This window comes from Ambystoma mexicanum, chromosome 7p (genome assembly GCF_040938575.1).
Source record: "Ambystoma mexicanum isolate Mex_15411 chromosome 7p, UKY_AmexF1_1, whole genome shotgun sequence".
NCBI lineage: Eukaryota > Metazoa > Chordata > Amphibia > Caudata > Ambystomatidae > Ambystoma > Ambystoma mexicanum.
The window spans coordinates 135,773,976-135,796,641 of NC_090939.1; positions in this window are offsets into that span (position 1 = coordinate 135,773,976).

Consider the following 22,666-nt stretch of genomic DNA (forward strand, 5'->3'; position numbering starts at 1 on the left):
TGTTGGTAGGGACCCAATGATTGGTTCACAAGGGTAGGTTTAGCTTACACCAATCACAGTGGCCCAATTGGATTTAAAAGAGAGCTGGAGCCCCTCTTTAGTCAGATCATCTGAAGACTTTGCAAGAAGCAGCAAGAAGCGCTCATCCTTGGACCCTGGCTGAAGGTACAGTCTGTCTTACAGTTTCCACCAGTGAAGGAAGGCCAGGAGCATCCAAAGTGGGAACCAAGACCCCTCCTCTTTACTTCTCCCAGGGAACAGAGGGAGAAAAAAACTCAAAGGACTCTCCAGACGCTTCAAAACCAGTACCCAGCTAGCACACAGCATGCCCTGCTAGGCTCTGCAGCAAGCTCCCTGGACAAGGAGTGCCAGGAGGTCTCTGGACCTGAAACCAAAGACAAGGTAGCTGCCTGTAACACACTCCCAAGCTTAGGCCAGCTACCTTTAAGCCAACGCAAGCCCAGTGAAGAAGCTGGAAGTGCAATGACAAGCATCTACCGCTGTCCACCTTGAAGGACATTCTCGAGCCAGTCGAGTTCCTTGATCTGCAACTGCCTGCAATGCGGACTGTGTGAAGCCTCGAGTTACTGCCATCAAACTACAGTCGCCTAAAAAATGTGAGGCATCTCGGTCAGTGTTTCAGAACCACTGATCAGAACTGAAACAAAGTGAAATGATTCTCCACACTGGTAAGAGTTGATAACTTCTTTATTTCTATACCAGTAGATCATATGTACACCTCACCGGTCCATGCATGAGCTCCTTCCAACTGACCTGGAACCCACCAATCCTTCCCAACATTCTCACTCTAAATTTTCAGCAGCTTCTATTATTTCAATCACCCTTTGCCTTTCCATTGTTGAAAATTCTTCTTTTACCGCAGTTCTAATAGCTAACGGCACACTTCTTAGTTTTTGCACCACTGGAACTGACTCTGGTTTTATTTTAATTTTGTGCATGAATCCTTTGAGACTACATAGTTCCTCACAAAACACAGCATGTTGTGACAATTTTCTGTTGTGACCAACTTAGAAGTGGATTACTGACTTTCTTTGAGACATACACTTTTCCTTTAGCTGACCTATCTTTGAATTTCATTACAGCTCAGAACCAACCCTCTAGGACAATTGTATTTGCCCCATATGCAACTGGCCTTATGTCAACTACATTACAGCTAGACTTCCTTTGTAATTTGGTTTAGAAAATGTTTTGAGGTAACAACGTATATTTCGCCCTTGAATCGATCACCATGCCAAGTTTAATTCCTTCAATCTCGATAATGGACATGCGTTTTTCAGTATCTGCATCATCATCTTGAACTGTGATATCATCAGAGGCAAAGTCAATAAGACATGTGCAGTCTTCCATGTCTTCACATAACTCGTCAACACAAGCTAGGATTTCGCTCTTGGTTCTAAAACATGAAGTGAAATGCCCACGCCTATTGCATCTTTTGCACAATGCTTTGATCGCTGGACACTTATCACTGCTCGCAAAATGGGTAGGGATGTCACAATGAAAACAACTTTTCTTGTCATTTTCTTCCTTTTTGTCTCTGTACTTTACATATTTCTTCTTCCCACTGTTTTTTCTTGATAGTCTTTTTCTTATTATTGAATTTCTTTGTTTGTACTGCTGATATCTCCATAACCTGTGCTTCATCTATTTTCTTCTCATCTGATTCAATCTTTTTCTCCAATTCCTTAACACACTTGTGTGTATGTTCCACTTCCTTTGCTACTCTTATGACTTCATCAATAGTGTGACTGCTTTTGGCCCATAATGCTTCTCTCACTTTCTCGTTGCTGCACTCAAGCATGAATTGGTTCCTTAACCTTTCATTCAAGGTGCTTCCGAATTCACATGAAGCTGCCAGTCCTCTCAAAGCTGTGATGCACTGTTCTACTGATTCATCTTTTGATTGTTTCCTTTTCCCAAAATGTTGTCTCTCCAGTATAATGCTCACATACCTTTCGTAGTGGGTATCCAGCAATTTTTATACATTTTTCATATTCTGATAAGTTTGTAAATTCTTCTTTAGATAATGGTGTTAGGTTTTTATATTTTTCTTGACCGTAATTACCAAGGCATTGCATCAGTAAGCCTTTCTTTCTCTCTCCTGAAAGGTTTACTCCATGTATGGCCAATACATAGTGGTCAAATCTTTATTTCCACCTTTTCCAGGTTATGTTGGGTTCTCCTTGGACCTCCAAGAAATAAAAGGCGGTGGTACCCCTTGCATGACCATTTGGTTAGTGTGGAGATGATTCTTTATTTCTCTGCTTGCGCAGAGAGTGGTTAGGTGAGGTAGTTGAAGGTGACTCAGTGGCAGGTTACTGTTGCTTAAGTGTTTGTATTTGCACTAATTATTAGTCATTTGCACTTAATTATTAGTAACACTTTGTGGTTCCACTATGTTGGTGTCTTCTTTCAACTATTAGTACAGAATTGTACTGTATAGCATAGCGCAGTCGCCTATTGTATCTTTTCCTCGGCAGTGGTGTGTTCCATTCTTTTGAATGTGAATCGTTCATTTGGTAATGTTTATTATAGGCTGTTGCTCTATGGCAACTTGTGATTGTAGTGATAATGTTTACTTTTGGGGGGATTGTGCTGTATTAACAATGGGTGGCGGCGCATAATCAGGTATGTCAGGGAATTACCTTGAGAGTTACACTTGTTGTGTGGAGGTCGTTGGTATTAGTATTGTGGTTGTCTTGGCAACCAAAATTGCAACACTTAATATTGTGTCTTTGGGTACTTTCCTCTAACATATTTACGACCGCACGGGCCGTCTTCTCTTATTTAATTGTGCATGAATTTTGCACACTTTGTGACCTCGTGGACTTATTACTAGTGCTTAATTAAGTATCGGACTGAAGGTCCACTAGCACTCGCACTGCAGCTGGGGCGCTGAGTTGGTTTCCTTTACTTTAATTGTTAGGTTGCAGCAGATTGCATTTTAATTTAAAAGCGAATTTGCAGATGGAGCGCTCTGACCTTGTTATGGCTCTCAGCAGCACTTGGACTCCTGCACCACTGCTACTCAGTCGGGTTGATGTGGTGCTCCTCGTCACCAGTGAAATTATTCTCCACACTGGTAAGAGTTGATAACTTGAGCTCCTTCCACCTGACCTGGAACCCACCAATCAATCGCTACATTCTCACTCTAAATTCCATATGCAACATTCCACATATAAAGAATGCAACACAATGATTCCCGATCCTCAGTTGCTGTGAAGGCCAGCCTGCAGCTGCTTGTCAAGCTTTGCTCGCCGAACCGTCTTGCCGCCTGATACCCACCACTGACTCCTGTCTCAAACTCTGTCACAGTAGCCTGAAAAGCGCCCTGAAGATGAACAACCCTGTCGAGCATCAAGAACAACTACAGCAAAAGGTACATTGTGGTTCTGTCCCCCTGGTCCTCCCCCAGAAGGCCCCTAGGGACACTTTAAGACTCTTTCTCCCTTTCTGCTGAAGCCAAGAAACCTTTTAATAATTATTGCGTCTATTAACCATGGCAACTGCCCTCCTGTCAGTATCCAGAGTGCATCCCTTTTCCTTCAAGAAACTGTCTGTCCCCTGCATTCCTTTACAAGGTGGGTTGTATTTAATAGTGTTATTAGATTGTTGTGATAATAATAAAGTAGATATTTGTATACAACCTTGACTGGCCACTCCTTTTATCATTGGGTGATAATTGTATTTTCGGTGTGTTGCAAATAACAAACGATCCACGTCCTTTAGAGGAGATAAGGCTGCTGTCCGTCCACGTTACCAAAATTAGACAAGGAGGTTTACAAATGTAATTATACGATTGTTTATTCCAATCTGTTCGGGTCCATTCTGGTGTATTAGAGGTGTGGGGCTGATTGATAGTTTAGAAACCAATATTCACCCCTGGACCACTGGTAGCCTCGAATTTGATTCGACCATCATGACTGCTAAATTTAGGATTACATTTCATGTGAAACTATGTGAGATACATTTGATTAAGAGTCAGAATTCCTTGGTCATAGCCCCCTGAAATTATCTGGAATATGGGACATGCATATATATATATCTTGACATGTTTAGGGGGCAAGGAGAAATGGGAAAATTGAATTCCTCCATAGGATTGTATAGTGGTCTCAAGCGGAGCTTTAAATGTGCACGATTTCTAATGCATGCATGGAGAGCGGTTAAATTATTCCATTGTAATGATTATGCATGTATACATCACTGCATTATGAACGGTGTGCCTTCAGGTGTGAGAAAATAATGCGATTAAAGATATATGTTCTGAGAACTCATCCTGTGTCTCTGCATCTCACAACCCATCTGAGAAGTGATTTTACCTTGCGAGCATGCCCAATGTTTTGGGGCTTATAAATTCATGACACAGCACTTTAAATGATGTTATGTGGGCGATAGTGCTTTCTCTAACCAAGTTCCTTTCCTGTGGAATGATCTTACAATAATTTTTTTTTACAATAAAGATTGTAACATGTCGTACAAACAACTCTAAATGAGACTGTTCACTCTGCACTCCCATCCTGTTAAGAACTGCTATTTCTGTAAGCCGCTCTTAGAAATATGAAGCATCAGACCTGTTGACCATACACTTAAAACTTTCAACATTACATAACAATTTTATTCTTTTGAGTGACCTTAGGACTATTTGTATTTGATAGTGACTTATGAAGTGCTCTCTTTTTTCACCAATGTGTATGCTTCTGTCCTATTTTAGGTTGCAGTACACAGCAAGTCCTGTGCACTACCACCCCTGCACTACTAGAGTTTCATGGATGCCTGGTCAAAACTTTGCTTAGTCTCAGCTCTCTGGTCCCCTCATGGGTAGGCATTTTGATGGTTAAGAAGGCACCAAACAAACGTACATGCTAACTTCCCTTTAGACCATCTCATGTGTATGCGGTTATCTTACCAGGCACATCCTACATTTTGGCTACGAGGTACAATTGTGACCAACAGGTTCAATAAACCTGGGTCGCCAAAATGCAGAAAATATGGATTGATCTAATTCATACTGTGCTACTTTCCTTATCTCCCTCATTCAAAGTACCTTGGAGTAGGTTAAATAACACAGTGAGCTAAGCGCTCGGCCCTGATATCAGTGCACATCCTGTTCGAATCCCGGCAGGGTAAACTCAGCTTTTCATCCATCAAAGGTTGATAAATTGAGTATCTCTCGGTGGGATTGGTAAAGTCTTCTGTTATTTCAGCATTCTGAGACCTATGGGTGTGTAGTGTTATATAAGAAGAACATTATTATTATTTGATAGACTGACATTTATGAATATGAACTTTTAAGTCTTCAGCTTGTAAATTAAAGACTACATTTGATTAAATGAATAACATTATTTCATTAATAAAAATGTAATAATTCATACCAAACAAACGAAAATAGGTTTAAAAGAATACAAATGCAAGCAATCAAAATCAGAATTTGTAAACCACCATTTAAGGGATGAGTGAACTGAAAGAATAAATACATTCTTGTTATAATCCATCATACCTAATTTGCTCTGCCCCCGCGTGCCTAAACAATTTGATTGCTACTTTCAAGCTCTAATAATAAGCAGGGCTGCAGGGTAAAGAGGTCAGGTCTAAAATCAACATTTCATGCAGTATCATTGAGTGGTGCCAAAGTTATAAGCCATCCAAAAACTGCTTTTCTACAACCCTGTAATGCAGAAATATGCATAGTTGTCCCCGAACATCTGAGATGTTCACGGACTTCGTAGGAATAATAGCACCTGATTTTGGCTTTTTATGGGCATATCCCATCCCAATCACTCCTCACCTCTCCACAGGTAGTTTCATTAGTTTGACAAGTGCAATGTTGTGTTTTTTAATATGTTTTTAATGCAATGGCCATGGACTACGGGTGCTGGTCATGAATCCAACATGGCATCCATTTCAAAATCTTTGATGCACCTCAAGTTTTTAATTGATCAATCAGCAAGCATGTATGATGTCCGCAAACATCGCACTGTACTCTTGCTTGGTCCAGAGGGGTCTGTGGACTTCGTATCAGTAAATAAGTCTGCAGACCGACCCAGATTTCACTATTTGTTTTCTTTGCTGCTTTTTGGCTACAAAAAAAAAAAAAAAACTGGATGGATTTCTGTAAATTTGGTAAAAATCCATCCAGTGGTTTGGGCTGTAGGCGCGACCAGCACTTGTTTTCCCTTATGTCTATGAGGATTTCCACACATTTAGGAACACCCCTATAACCGCACCAAACTTTGTATAATTATTCTGATGGCGCCATATACGTTCTTTGCAGTTTGGTGAGGATTCGTCCGGTGGAGGGGCAAAATTATGAACTGCCCAAAAAGTGCCCTTTCTATGAATTGTGCAACTAAACCATAACTTCAGGACCGGCACCGCAGGCCCTGTAATAAACCATAATATATATTCTTTCGTGGCAGATGCCCTGTGGTCTTCACCACATGTGATAACTTTTCCTTTCTGTGTAGAAGAAGAATAAAGCTAATCTCCTGATCTTCTCTGGCTTCAGGGATCTAATGTTTCAAAAGTCTGGTACTGCTGGTGTTGTTTTTCAGCAAGGGATTGTGTTCTTTTGGGGTGGATGGCTTTATAAATGATACAAAGTGGCGTGAACTGGATGCACGTGAAGATAGGAAGACAAATGGAAGTCTTGGAGGGTCTGTTGATGGTAGAAATGGTTTCATTGTTCAGAGTGTCTCAATGTGGGTTATCATTTTCTTAGAGGGTTTAGGGTGGGAAGACAGAGCCAATAGAGGAGAATGCAGACCTCATTAAAGGGTAGGAAACCCCCAAACATGAATGTAACTACTAAGGGAAGTGATACAAAACATGCTAACCCACATTCATAGGGGACCTTCGAGACTATAGGAATTGTGAAAGGAAATCAGGGTTATCTCCTAGCATACTTTCTTGACCCACATTTCCCAAAAAAAAGTGGGACTGTATTTTTGGTGTAACAATTAAGTCGCAAAAGATGCAAAACACTTACAAAGATATAAGATAAATATGCAATTGACTCCAGGTCTCGAGAGAGCATGCCCTTGCAAAAGAAGCCATAATGATGGACATTGTTTTAGAGAATATTTGGATCTGTTTCTTTCATTTGAAGCTAATTTCTGTTTGCACGTATTCCTTCTCTGCAATATGGATCATTGTGTTATAAGTGCTGATAAGTGCTGATTGAGACAGAGCATTGAGGAGGATGCTGATCACATCACCAGACCCTGCCACTGAGTTGGTCTGCCCACCACCCGGTACATACCTTTAAGGCAGCTACTTAAGGACTTCAGGCCAATTCCAAGCAGAGATCACTGAGGAGGCTGCTGGTCAAGTGACCAGGCCCTGTCACTCAATTACTCCGCCGACCACCAGGCTACTTAAAGACATCAGGCCAGCTCCAGGCAGAGAGCATTGAGGAGGCTGCTGATCATGTGCCGGACCCTGGCACTCAATTGCTCCACCCACCAGCAGGTTTGGCACTTTCCAGGCAGCTACTTAAGGACTCCAGGCCAGCTCCAGGCAGGCAGCATTGAGGAGGCTGCTGGTAACGTGACCAAGCCTTGCCACTCTATTGTTCCAACCACTAACAGGGTTTTCATGTTTCTTTTAATCTCCTTAAGGACTCTAGGCCATTTCCAGGCAGAGAGCATTGAGCAGGCTGCTAGTCATGTGATCAGGCCCTGCCACTCAGTTGCTCCTCCCACCACCAGTTTTCACGCCTTCCAGGCAGCTACTTTTGGACTCCAGACCATTTCCAGGCAGAGCGTACTGAAGATCTTGCTGGTCACATGAAGAAGACCTGTAAGTGAATTGTTCCGCCCACCAACAGGCTTCATGCCTTCCCAGCATCCACTTAAGGAATCCAGGACAGCTCCAGTCAGCTCCATTATGGAGGACATCATATGGCATCCTCATCTCAAGGATGGATGAAGACAAGGATCTCATCTGTTTGTACATGTTCGGCCTGATAGGGCACAGGGCCAGACCCACTATCCTGTATTTCACCTACAAAGTAGTCGCTACAAATAACACTTGCCAAAATACATCACCATATGTCTTCTCCCTCCACAGTCTACCCCAACCCTTGCTAAATTTTCAATGGCCAAGCACCCTGGGCATTCCTAGCAAGCTACCGTTGCAAACCTCATTAATATAACCCATGCCAGCATCCATCACCCCGGGACCACATGCACATGTCCCCTCAGGCTGATCAATGCATGATCAGCAGTTGCTCAGGCCGCAGAGATCAGCAACCTCATCTCATACAACAACCTTGACACCCTCTTCAACCCCCATGTTTTTGACATCCTCCTTCCCTCAAGTTACTGCATCCATCTTGCTGACCAGTCAAGAAGGGCAGAATGTGGAGTGGCAATCACCCACAGGAGCGATGAATAATTCTGCATCATTCCCTCTCCCATAACAAGCTCATTTGAATAACTCACATCCCGGTTCCCTTTATCTCACAAGGAATCCATCTCTTTCCACCACATCTACAGACCACCTCACAGGAGTGATTCTTCAATTGCTGGCAACTGCAAGGTACTCATAATGTCTTTCTCAGAGATTCTAACATCTATGAGTCTAATGCTGACAACCACCCTCAGAGCACACTTTTTGCACTAAACAGATTGATGGACCTTAGCAAATTGTGCCCCCCCACACACAACAAAGGCAACACACTAGATGTAGTCTTTACATCATCCTCCTCATCACCTGCATAGATCCTTGCCCACTCGGCTAGTCCGGCCATGCTGCAATTCCAATGTCAATCACCCACTCAACCACAATGCATAAAGGTCAGGCTAAAAACCCCCTCAATCAGTGCTGCTCCTTCAAAACTTCCCAATCAATGAGATAGAGGCAAACTTCGCGGAATTCCCCACAGAGGGAATGCCCTGGCCTCCTAGAAAATTTCAACAACTCTGCATTGAAAGTGGTGGACAGTCATGCACTAAGACCAACCATCCACCCATTGGTAGCCCCCCCCCACCCCACATCACCAACACATGCTCAATCAGAGCCCTAGGGAAATGGTGGTACAAAAAACATAATCCTGGAGATCTCACAAACCCCAAATCTCTCAGCGCTAACCGTAGGATTCTCATTATCGTGGCTCAAGCTGCTTACTGCTCCATCACCATTGTGGCACCCTCTAACAAGATCAAAGCCCTCTTCAAAGTAGTAAAGCATTGCACCAAACTCCACCAGGCCCAGAGGTACAAGCAACTCATGAAAAATGCAACAGAATATATGACAGATTATGGAATTAACCTCCAACAGAATTAACCCCCCTTGAACCCTAGAACTCACACTACCCCTGTGGACTGATTTATCTCTTCGCTCTCCTTCAGACCTTCTGAAAACAATCAGCTCCTTCAAACCAACGTCTGACAATATCTTTCCGGCTTCCATCATTAAACAACTGGTGGGCCCAGTGCTCAATGCACTCCTCAGCATCATTAATGCTTCCTTCACAGGAGGATTATTCCCTGACAGCCTCAAACCAGGTCACATATGAACTATTTTGAAAAAAAAACACCCTAGACCCAGAGAACATGGTCAACTATCGGCCCATAATGAAGGTCCTGTTTATTGGCTAAATCTTGGAGAAAGAATTTGCTACACAACTACTCACCCGCATCGAACAACTACATCTAAATGACTATCCTCTGGGGTTCTGCCCCAAGTGTAGCACCAAGACAGCCACCATCCAGGTGGTGGGTGATGCCCTCCAAAAAATTGATAAGGGTGACTCATGCCTCATTGTCCTCTTTGACCTCTCAGCTGCATTTGCCACAGTTGAACCTCCATCCTTCCCTCCCTCTCTGCTGACAGGATGGGGGTCGCTGGTATTGTCCTGGATTTGTTTACCTTCTACCTCTTGGGTGGACACCAGCACATCCAGATGAACACATTGTGGTCTAACCTTGTAGTTAACTCCCATTCTCCTGTGCAGTCTCCCAAGGCTCCATCTTCTCACCAATTCATTTTTGTCTATATCCTCTGGACACACTCCTCAAAGATCCTGATTATAGAAATTTCCAAATATGCAGAAAAAACACAGTTGTACATTAGAGTAAAAAGCCAACAGGAAATCAGTTGTCTCCGCAATTACCTAGCCATCATCAAGTCCTGATGTCGACTGCCTACCTCAAACGTAACCAATCCAAGACTGAATTCATGCACATTTGTCCCCCTGCTAAACAGCAAATTGTTCAACAATGATATGCACCTAGAAGCATTTGATCCACAGCTCTCAGATTCAGCTAAATCTTTAGGCTTCACCATTGACAACAGCCTGACCTTCCAGAAACTCATAGCCAGGTAGGCTCAATTTGGGTTACCAGTTATTTGGTCGAAAACCAAATGGTCGAATGACCATTTGATCAAAATAAAATGATCGGAAAAAAAAGGTCAATTTTTAAAAAAAAAAAAATATATTTTAATATATTTTATGGGGGGGTTCCCCCCAACCCCCTTTTTTCTTTATTAAAAAATATTTTTTAAGCAACCAAAACTAAAAAAAATATATAAATAAATAAATAATTAAATTCGACCTTTTTTTTTGACCATTTTGATTCGATCAAATGGTCATTCGTCCATTTATTTTCGACCAAATGACCTACACCCTCATTTGGCAAAGCTCCAAATCTGCACACTTCGCAAAATCAAACCCTTCATCCTTTTGGTGGACTATGGGACTGTAGTGTAGGGACTTGTGGTCTCGCACATCGATGGGGGAAATATCCAACTGTTGAGATGCCAGTCACTCACTTGGATTCCCTAAAAGCAGTCCATCATGCTGCAGTACCTCTTATTACGGGTATGCAAAAAATCGATCAAACCACCCCTATCCTACAGAAAATACATCAGCTTCCTCCCCAAGCCAGGATACTGATCAATACTGCATGTAGCCTCTAAAAAAACAGTCACTAATAACACACCAGCATACATGGTGGCAAAGCTCCACATATCTGGTGGCATACATTTATTGCGCAGCAAATCAACCAACCGGCTCGAATTACAGCTCATCTGCGAAGGAGAAGAACGGCAAACAATACTTCTCTTGTCACACACCCACCCACTGGAAGTCAATCCCGTGTCGGCTCGGAATGCCCCCATATTTCCCAATTTTTTTGCAAAACTCTCGAAATGAGGCTTTTTAAACATCACATGATCAAGGACTAATCCCAGTGGATGCACAGACTGCGATTCACAGTTCAATTACTACTGTTAAACGATGCCAGCCCAAACACTGGCTACCCACAACCTCTACAGCGCTCCGCTGCTCTCTAGTTTGGTCAGCACTTTAAAAAATAAAAACAATGTTTTCTCTTCCATGTTCAACACTTGGGACTTCACAAAGTAGAATTTTAAAACACAAAATGGCTCTTCTAGATAAAATTTAACAACTCGACTTATTACATGCTTTACAGCAGGAAGTGTGTCCGCAGAAGTGTAGGAAACCCACATGCTTGTAAAAATACACTGTATAATAAAGTATGGGTTCTCAGATTCATGTAAAATCCGATTACTGTAATGATTTGCACCTGATTTTCCCGCCCCAGCATTATCCGCTTGCAATCTTTCAAAAGCACTGTCAGGGGTGGCAACTATGCAGATCACTATTGCAAGCATGGCTGAATCATTGATGGTCTACGCCATACCAATGTGCTCACGACAGAGATTGACCTGAATTTAAAACATGCAAAGAGTGATTGTCCTAAAAACTGGGAGGGTGCCCACATATACAGTGAGTCACTCATCCATCTCCACCGTGTGCAAAGATGGATCATTCATTACTATTAAATTGTCCTCTGCTGTACCGCATGCCTCGCCTTTCTTACATATGGGATGAGGAGGTAAAAACATGTTCGATGTCACTTTGTGTGTACTTGTTCAAAGTCTGTTGCCTGTTCATTCATTTTAAAGAGTTTCTGTGCCCAGAAGTTCATATACTCCTGCTATTAGTTAGACCACTTTGTGAACCACCAATGCCTCTTCTTCACTCTTATCTTCTACCTCTAAATCACCTCTTTCCTCATCACATTCACAGATGTGCCATGCTCTGCCTCTCTGTACATTAACAGCAAATGCACCATTCCTGCATCAGCAGTCCTGACCGTGTTACTAGGACCCCCGGGGCTCCATTGGAGGATATTAGGAAGTGCAATATATTGCAAACTTGCCTACAATTGAATTGTCTCTCATATCAGTCTTCCCACAACTGCCAAGAGACCATGAGATCTATGTTTTGTGGGGCTACCATCACTTTCTAATTGTCATGTATTGTGCATTTTCATAAACATTAGCCATGAAATCACACCACGAGGATACAGGAACATCTGCCTCCTCTGTGTCTCCTAAACCCCAATGGCGCAGAGGACACCCAGCGCAAGGTACATGTCCCACCACATATCCCCAGACTTAAAGAGTGTGATTCAGGAAGTTTTGAAAGGCTGTGGCTTCCCCACCATCAGGTGATGCTTTGCACATGATAGCATGGGCCACAATTTTCACTAAATCAAGGCATAAAATAAGCAGTGTCGTATAGCAATTTTCGATACATTTCGATATGTTTGCTAATTAAATTGGCACCTGTGTAGCAAAGCCGGCTATTTCAGTTACCCTGATCAATGAAAGCACTGCTCGCACTGCATTCCTCTCCAGCCTTCAAGCCTCTCTCTACACCCTCATTTCTCTTTTTGCTGCAAGTTCAAAGTGGGGAATGGAGACCTGCCCTCCACTATTAAGTGCCAAAAGTCTGTGTTGGAGTGCTAAGCAAGACATTTGCTTTTCTTGTTAAAATCATTGCAAACCAGAAGTAATTGGGAATGATACTTGTATTAAGCTTACTATATCCTGTCTGGTAAAGTTCAGTATTTGTTTTTGATAAGACAGTGATGCTATTCCAATCCTAAAAATCCATGATTGCAGTATTGCTACTGTAAAACCATGCATTTTCTCGATTGTTTTCAGTAAAGTGTAAGTGTAAAGTGTAACGTGTATCTAAATCTCATAGTGCCAACTACATTTTATTATTTGGGTAAGAAGCATCATACTGATGAGTGGACACTTTTGAAAATGTAGTTTGCCTCCAAGCGCCCTTTGGTCTATGATTATGATTGTATTATATATTAGAAAATGTGGGAGAGAGCTGGCTAAACCTATTTCAGATTCTTTCTATCATATCCATTTATTTGTATCCATTCATGCAGCTGACCTTTTACATATTACAGACACTCATCCAGGGCTCGCAAAGTCTTTCCGCCCACTCGATTAATCAAGTAGATTTTAGGAAGGTTGAGTTCCATTTGCATGGGATCTTTAACATTTACTTTATTTTCATTATGTAATGGATGGCCTCTGGGTGGCAGCAGTGAGTCAAACATAAAGTGAACTTGTAGTGACATACACCATTTTACCGAAAGCGCATTTAAATGTGTTGTCATCCGTTACCATGAGCCGAGTGCATTTCTCTTAGGTCGAGTAGGTAAACTAAGTTAACCGACCTGCAGGTCTAGTGGAATGTTAAAGAATTTGAAAGGCCTGACACATCTCACTAATGTCTTACTTCAGCAGTACAAAAAACTGCAGTACTACTATTTTGTCTTGGGTACAAATATTGTCTGGTGATATTAAACTTGTGAGTACAACATTGCTAATTAAATGGGGTTGTTTGCTAATCAAGAACATTTTAATTAGCAAACTATGCTAATCAATTTTTGATAACGAACGTATGTCTTGCTCAATATCAGAATTGTGGCTTATGCACTGCCTTGAAGCTGCACCTGGATTGACGAGGTGGTGATGGTGAGGGCGTTTGGGAGTAGTTGTTAGGGAACCGATTATCCTTTTTGTTCATGATCAAATGGGTGGCCATAACGCAGCATAAGGGAGGTGGGAAGGGTGGCAAAATTCCAAGTATCAGTTGTTTTTTGTTTGGTAGAGGGACGCAAGCATAGGGGAGCTAGGATGGCTGGCAGGACACTAGGTGCAATTTTTCTTATTCGAGGAAGGATAACAACAATTGTTTGGCAGAGTGTGGCACTAACTGCATACATCAAGAGACATGGCTATTCCCTAAGATCTTTTGTTTTCCCCAGAGAGAGAACATAGAATAAATATTTGCCTAGATTAATGTGCACACAATGTCAGTGCCTCCAAAGCTTGTTAGGGCAATAGTAAGAGGCTAAGGAAATGAGGATGTTTCAGCGATTCATGTAATTGCTAGTTAGCACATCTAATGCTGATAACTACATACACTAGTCCATGGACATACATAAATACTAATGACTTTTTAATAAATAGTGGACCTCATGTTTGCCCCATATTGATAATCAAAATAAAGGGAGACCTAATAGTTTCTTTCTCACAGCCTCCTCTGGCTTATTCCCCATTACCCACTCCCCCGATACCTCTATTAGGTATCTGAAAAAACTAGCACCATGTGACTTTACTGTCTTCATCATGCATGCAAGTACTTGACACCTATTAGGATGATCAGGAGTTACTACTAAAACACAAATAGCATCGGAGGCTGATGGTGCGCCCCACTTCCACACATAGTAGAATACATGTGGGGCAACCTATTTCCATGACATAGGTCTGTTTCCAAGTCACACATCTGATGCTTATGTGGCAGAGAGATGATTGCATTCTCTCACTCTACCTGGGGGTTCGTGCATTAATCAGGTACTCAGACATGTCACTGGCAATACTCTAAGTATTCTATGCTAGTACCCTTATAGTTTAAACCAGCAGTATTCAAACTGCGTAGCTTTATGTCCAGGGGGCCCCGCAACCTCAGTCTGGGGAAAAAGACTAGGATCTAGAGTCTAGCCAGGGTTGTCCAACTCCAGCCCTCAAGGGCTGGAATCCTGGAGGGTTTTCAGGCAATCCCTCATTAATATTAATGACAAGACATTTGCATACATTAAAATATATTGTATGCACATTTTTCTCATGAATATTAATGAGGGGTATCCTGAAAATACAACATGTTTTTGGCCCTCGAGGCCTGGAGTTGGACAACCCTCGTCTAGACTAACAAAAATAATCTGGTCTTCAGCTTGCAATGCATCTTGTGTGTAATGGTACCGTTTACCCGCATACGACTATCATTACACACCATTTCTTTCTAGATTAAAAACATTTAGTGTAATGATAGCCAGATGCAGGTACATTGTACCATTAAACACGATATTGTTTGCAAGCTGAAGACCAGATTTAGCAAACACACCATTTATAGACAGCTGACAAATGTCAGCAAGTATGTATAAGCCCAGACATCCCATAATACCCCAGTGCTTCCCAAAGTAGCTTGAGAAGATTTCAAACCAAGTAAAACAGAATAGCTTTGCTCGGACCGTTAACTTGGGCTGCCGGGCCGTTACCCGCCGTTCCAGCCCTTGAAGTGGGGGCTGAAAGCCACAATATGTTCTCTAGCAGCATCTGCCCTCCGCTGCTCATGCACTTCTGTGCATACTTTACTTTTTTAGCATGTTCCATTTCTTCTTTATTTTCCATGTCCACGCTTGCTGTACACTGCCCTAAACCCACTTCACGTGATAGCGGATTAGCCTTCCATTTCCCAGTGCATTCATTTACAAAGTCCTATTCAGCTCAGTACAGAGTGTGCACTCAGTTCAGATGATGTTAATTGAGAATTCAAAAGAGATGTTAAACTCGTGTCGCGTTTTTCGAAAGCAGTCACCCTTGCTCACCGAGCTGCGAGCAAAAAGGAGCGAATGCATTTCATAAATGCGTTAACAAGCTTCTTTTTTTCAAAGCTAAGTGAAAATGTGTTTGGGGTAAAAGCACCGTAGAGCATGTGCAAAATAATGAGACTGCAAAAATGTTATCTTATCTTTCACGTCAAATAAAGGAATTCTGCAGCTTTGCATTTCAAGAGATGTGGGCGGTTTATAAAACTGTGGGTAATAATTTCTTGTGAAATATGTGGAGTAACGATAAACAATGATACCATATTTTTTATATATCGCGTGTTACTCCTTTTAATCTAAGTCACACATTAATACACAACCCCCAACTGTGTGTCATAAAGATAGTGCAAGTCATCGAGGAGCTTTATTTCATCAAATAGAGGGACAAAAGATGAATTTGATGACACACATTTTTTTTTACATTTCCAAGAGAGACTAAGTATACACTTATTTATTGAGATGTTTAACTGTTTCCTCCTGATGAAGGCGTAGCGATAATTGGCAGAGCATGATACAGTATGATATGTAGAAACATGCATGTCAACCATGTAGTGGTGTTTGTTTTGTCACAACCTTAATGAACTGTTTTATTTCTGTGTGTATATTTGATTGGTTGAACTTCCCTACATTTGATTTGATCGCCATTCCTGGTTAGTATTCAACAAAATGTTTATTGATTTACAATATGTTGCACGAGTATACAACAAATATTATTAGCACCCAGCATCTGACATCAAACAGTGTTCCAGCCAATCAGGGGCCTTGAAAGAAAAAATTCGGTTTCCACCCCCCTTGTTTGCAAGATGCAGGAGATCCCACCATTTTCCCTCTCCCACTCCTTCCACTTTGTTCTTTCTCGCCTCCCTAATTGTTCTTTGCTTCCTGATCCCCAACCACCACCCAACAACACATCCCACCATGCAAATTAAAACACCCCTATTTCCACTTCTCGTGCTGCCGCTTCGCCACTTTTCAGCAGTTTCTCCCATAACCACCATGGAAAGAGAGAAGAAAATAAAAGTAGCTCCCTTGTCTTTTTTTTCAAAATGGCCGTTTTCTTTGGTAGTGTTTTAAACTTGTTAAATAGCCCCTGTACCATTTAAAAACTTTAGAACATCTATTGACACCCCTGTCCAACATGCCAGGGTCTTACTAGCTACACAACCTCACGTGGTGGGGTTTACCACTTGGCAATGGCACCTTGAGTTGGCATTAAGACTGAACCTTCGCCTGGGCCTGTATTTTGGGCCCCAGGCCATTATCAATCAGTAATTAGCCACAGACACAGTGTATTGATACATTATATACTCTTACTGTACACAAAATCTGCCTATTGCCATAAAATAATCTGGATTTAGCCCACTATGCTTTCAATAAACTAATCCCAAAGTTAATACAAAATAAATAATGGTCCTGGCTGGAAACCGTTTTGGTAACTCAAGTTAGTGCATGAAAACAGAGGAGCTCATTAAGAGTATTTTAGTATGATATAAAAGGGGGTACACGTTTGGCAGTAGGGCAGTGGGGATGACACCAGCACTTGGTGAAGTTATTTCCCCCATGTTAGCACAAAAAGATTGGACAAGATGACAATGGCAGACTTTCCATCTACAGTGCTTTGGAACTCTCTTCCAACTAGTTTCTGCCTCACTGTTCAGCATATGGAATTCAGACAGAAACTTAAGACATTCGTATTTCCTCGCTGGGATTGTCAAGGCTTTCTCATAAAATGGCTCACTTCTTGTTCAGTGCCATCACTGAGTTTGTAAACGCTGCTTTTGAATTCGGCCACACTAGATTTGCAAGCTGCTGATTTTGAATTTAGACACAATAGAATTGTACGGAGTTATTTAATCCTGCCTTTGAATTTAACCACACAAAAATGTTACTTATTTAGTGTATGCTACTTTTGAATCTACACAAACTAGAACTGTAATTAACGCTGCTTCTGAATTTAGCCACACTATAATTTTAACCCTCTGCTTTTCAATTTAGCCACAATAGAACTCTACTGGTTTAGTTAGAAGTACTTTTTAATTTGGCAGCACCAGTATTATAACCTGCTGCTTTTGAATGTAGCCACTCTAGAACTGTACTGAGTTGGCGTCCGCTGCTTTAAATCAAACCACACTAGAACTGTACCCCACTGCTTTTAAATGCAGCCACATCACAATTGTACTGATTTAGTCATCACAGCTTTTAAAGTTAGCCACACTAGAACTGTACTGATTTGGAATCCACTGTTTTGCAGCTAACCACATTAGTACTGTACTAACATTGTTACTGACACTATCAATTTAGCGACAATAGAATTGTACCAAGTTGATCCCCACTGCTTTAGAATTTATCCACACTAGAACAGTATTTTTTAATATTTGGTATTTATATTTTCTGAAGCGCCTTAAACCAAGACGCTATACAGAGAATAAAAACAGTACAAAAAATGAAGAATAACAACAATATATTAGTACCCGGTGAGGGTCAAGCAGAATGCAACACACATTCTGATTGGCTCTCGCCGGATCGTTACCCTGCTGAGAATCCCTCGATTCTTTTCCGGGATTCGAGCAGTCTTGTCCACGGCAGGGGGCGTGGCAGCCCCTCAGCCAATTTGGAGGCTCGAATCGGGGCAATTCCCGCTTTGAGCCTCCCCATGGCTGAGAAGCTGCCTTCGCCCCCCGCCGGGGACTAAGTAAAGTTTTTTTTTTGTTCCCCTTTCCTACCTCCTCCCTGCCCACCCCACCCCACTTAACTACTTCCTCCTTTGTCCACGGTGGGCGGTGTGGCAGCCTCCAGCCGTGAGGAGGCTAAAAGCGGGGTCATCCCCGCTTCGCGCCTGCACACGGCAGGAGGCTACCTTCGTCCCCCGCCGGGGATTTCCTCCCCCATGCCCCAACCCCACTTACCTTCCTCTCTGTCGTCTTTCGGGAGCGGACGCGCTGGGAACATTTCTGTTCCCAGTGTGTCCGGCAGCCATTTTCTTGGTAGTGTTTTTTTTTTCTATCCTGAAACGCTGCAGCGTTTTGGGACAGAGAAAAAGTGCTTTTAGTGCCCCGGTTATGCAGATCTTGCGGGCCGGGCTACTAATAGCAATATGCCCCTCGCGGCGGTGCATTACCGAGTAATGCCCAGGGACCTTCTTTATACGTTATTCGTTACCATGGGCCCCGGGGCAGTAACTGACTCGGTAATGCCCCCACCGCTAGGAGCATATTGCTTAAATAGAAAGCAATCTGTCATGTTAACCAAGGTGTAGGAGGTGGAACTTCAACAACTTACAAAATAGAGAATAAGAGGACATAGAGTGGAGAGAATAGGGAAGAGCATTCCAATCTAGAGGTGCCCGGCAAGCAAAAAAATGAAAGCGGGACTGGGTACTGGGAGGACACAGGAACTACTAGAAGAAATTAAGATGTAGAACGAAGAGAGCAAGAAGGAGTGTAAAATGAAAGCAAGACCATAGAGAGACTTGAAAACAAGGCAAATAAAATAAAATTTAAGTTGAGAATAGAAAGGCAGCCAACCAAAAGTGGAAAGGGACAAAGAAATAGTGTCATGAAAGGAGAGAAGACATAGAAGATAGATAGAGGCAATGAGACAGATTTCAGAGGAGCAAGGCGAGTAGCTGGAAGACCAAAGAGAGCGGTGGAACAATAAAGCAGTCGGGAAAAAAATCAAAGAGGATATCAGCAATTTTGTGGCCAATAGAGGTTCAATTAACATCGCTTTTTAATTTTGCCACAATAGAATATCTTCTAACTTGGTTTTCCGCTCCTTTGAATTTAGCCACAGTAACATTGAACTGAGTTAGTTTACACTGCGTTTGAATTTAGCCATACCCGAACTAAACTGATTTATCATCTGGTGCTTTTGACTTTAGACACATTAGAATTGTACTGAGTTGGCCTTGCTGCTTTTGAATGTAGCCACACCAGAACTGTACTGATTTAGTGCCTGTTGTTTAGTTTAAAACCAAGCTGCACCTCACTGTTAAGGCCCAACCAGGCCGAAACATTTCTTGGGTTGAGTGTGTTTCCGTGCTACTGACTACTCGACAGTCAGAGATCACCTGAAGCCAACTAACCACTCCCCTTCATTTTTCCACACCCTCACACCTCTCACACCTCTCACGTACTGGACACGCACAAAGGGATAATGAAACAACCCACCAAAAAACTTGCAAACTACACACCGCTCTCTAATCATACTACAAACCCAATACTCTAAAAGCAGCAAACAACTCAGACACTGGATGCCACCTTTACACCCACAGCACATAACAAAGCACTCCCAGAAAGCTCACACGCACAGATTCCAGTTCCTCCTGGGTCTGCACACAACAAAAGATGAGCACACATTCTATCCTAGCCATCTCCCCCTCACTAACCAACCCTACCCACTTTTCTTAAAGAGCCATGTGAGCACCTGCAGACGATGCAAATGGCAGCGGAGTGCCGTGTCCAGCCTTATCATCGTCAGAGGGCAGAGGGGAAGCCTCTGTTACCACCACCATCACCACCAACCGACCGGAGGAAGCTGCTGGAGCAGCATTTGCAGTATTAATGAAGGTAGGCCCTGGTGGCACTTTTAACGCAGCTGGGGCCCGTAAATAAATAATTAAATAATTAAATAAATAAAACAAAAGAAAAAAGAATTCATGAAAATATTGCTGGAGAACACACAATCATGTGCATAATTGCAGGAAGAAAGTGCTTTTGATTATCCTGCAAAACACTCATGTTTGGGTGCAACTAAAAGGAGAGAGGTCCTTTTCGGAGGCCATTTGTAAATCTCCAGCACAGAAATCCTCACTGTCCAAAATAGCTGCCCCATTTTGGGGCCGAGTAGCCATCAATTGCAAACAGCTGGGCAAGGGCGCGGTGTTTGGCGCCGCAGCGGATCCTCGGCAGCTTCCTGGTTGGTGGCCACGCCCCCCCTGGGCTCACACTCCACTTCACGGCCCCGCAGCGGTGAAGCCCGCGGCGGGGCAAGGGCGCGGTGTTTGGCGCCGCAGCGGATCCTCGGCAGCTTCCTGGTTGGTGGCCACGCCCCCCCTGGGCTCACACTCCACTTCACGGCCCCGCAGCGGTGAAGCCCGCGGCGGGGCAAGGGCGCGGTGTTTGGCGCCGCAGCGGATCCTCGGCAGCTTCCTGGTTGGTGGCCACGCCCCCCCTGGGCTCACACTCCACTTCACGGCCCCGCAGCGGTGAAGCCCGCGGCGGGGCAAGGGCGCGGTGTTTGGCGCCGCAGGTGTTCGGCGTCCGTGGTGGGAGGCACTTTCCGGTTGCGGCTGGAGGGAAAGTAAGTGTAGGGGAGTGCTTACTTCTGTGACTTCTGTGACTGTGCCTGAAGGAGCAAAAGGAGGAGTAAATGTCCGGAATGTTATTGTGATTGAGGTCTTGGCTCGGGGGAACTGCCATGCGCCTATTAAAGTCATTAAGGTCCTACAAGGGCCATGTTCAACCTAAGAAACCCTCTTCCATCCTGCCTTCCACCCCGCTCCTGTGCTGCTCTGAGCCTGCCCCCATTAGTATTGAGCAGTCAGTGCGTAAAATTGCGGTCATTAAGCGTCAGAGCCACCAAGGAGGAACAACTGGAGCCAAGGCCTTTATTGCGGACTTCTCGTTTACAGACACTGCCTCTGAGAGCTGCAAAGGAACCCTCCCAACTCAGAAGCTCGAAGACACTGTCTGTCTAGAATCTCTGCCCGCCGATTCTGGGAACTCTGAAGCCATGCCTCTGGCCAATGCCTCTGGCACAGGCATGGGGGGGGTTGGTGATGTGTCAGTTCTTCCTTTTGCATCCCTGGCACCTGTTGTTTCTGTCACCCCCCAACCCAGTTCGCCGATTGTAAGCCTACATCAGCCACCTGTTCTCCCACCTACCTTGGGCCCTATTTTCGTCTGCTCACCCCCAGCCACAGCTGCTACCACTTTGGATCTATTGGACACAGAAACCACTGGAGCAACTGAAGATAACCGCCCGCATATCTCCACCCGTAGCTCATGGAGCGAGACCTTACTAGCATCGATCTCAGGGTCCTGCTCCTTTTCTCATCTAACCCCCTTCAGGGCTCTCAAACCCGTCACCCACGGTAGCTATTCTTCCACCGTTCCACCACAGAAGGAGGTGTATACTGTCGGCAGTTGCTCCTGTGCACAAGTGCTTTCTGAAATTGCAATCATCAAGAAACTGCTGTTGGTACTGATTGATGCCCTGGGAATAAGAGGGGAGGGGAAGGGTGGAGGGGACACGCCGGGGGAGTCTTCCAGTATGCTCCCAGTTGGCAAGGGACTTAACCTCCCTCAGCTACCTCCAATTATTCCACCCTGCGAAAGGACTGCCAATGCATCAATGAGCCCTACCCGGGTTGTCCAGCCGATGCACCCTAACGCAGAGAGGGGCCACCCCACTGGGAGCATCGAACCAATTGTGATGGGGGAGAGTCCCCCAAGCGTCCTGACAATCAATCCTCCTAGGGTTGGAGGGAGCGGAGCACATGGCTTCTGTCCAAGGGGGCGCAGCCCCAAGAGTCCTGTACTTGGGGGGAAAAGAATTGCTACGGTTTTCCTGCATGGGGTACCTAAGTTGCCTTTGGGCAGGCGAGAACCAAGGGATGCCCTCTCAAACAAATGTCTCCACTGGCTACGTTCTGTTGGGAACTGTCCCTTTGTGACCAGGGAAGCGTTGGTGGGGTGCGTCAGACTGGAAGGCGTAGGTATAAACCCCTCTGACTCTGTTAAAATTGTCTTCAGGAATGGTCAAATGGTCAGGGAAGTTTTGAGAAGATCTGGGGGTTATGTGCGGGCCCCTTATAGTGGGATTACAATTAGCTCGTGCCCCTATTCGGGAGCCGTCGCCCTACCTGGACCCGTCACACATTGTTCTGTCCTGTCGGGAGCGAACTGTACTCCTCTGGGTAA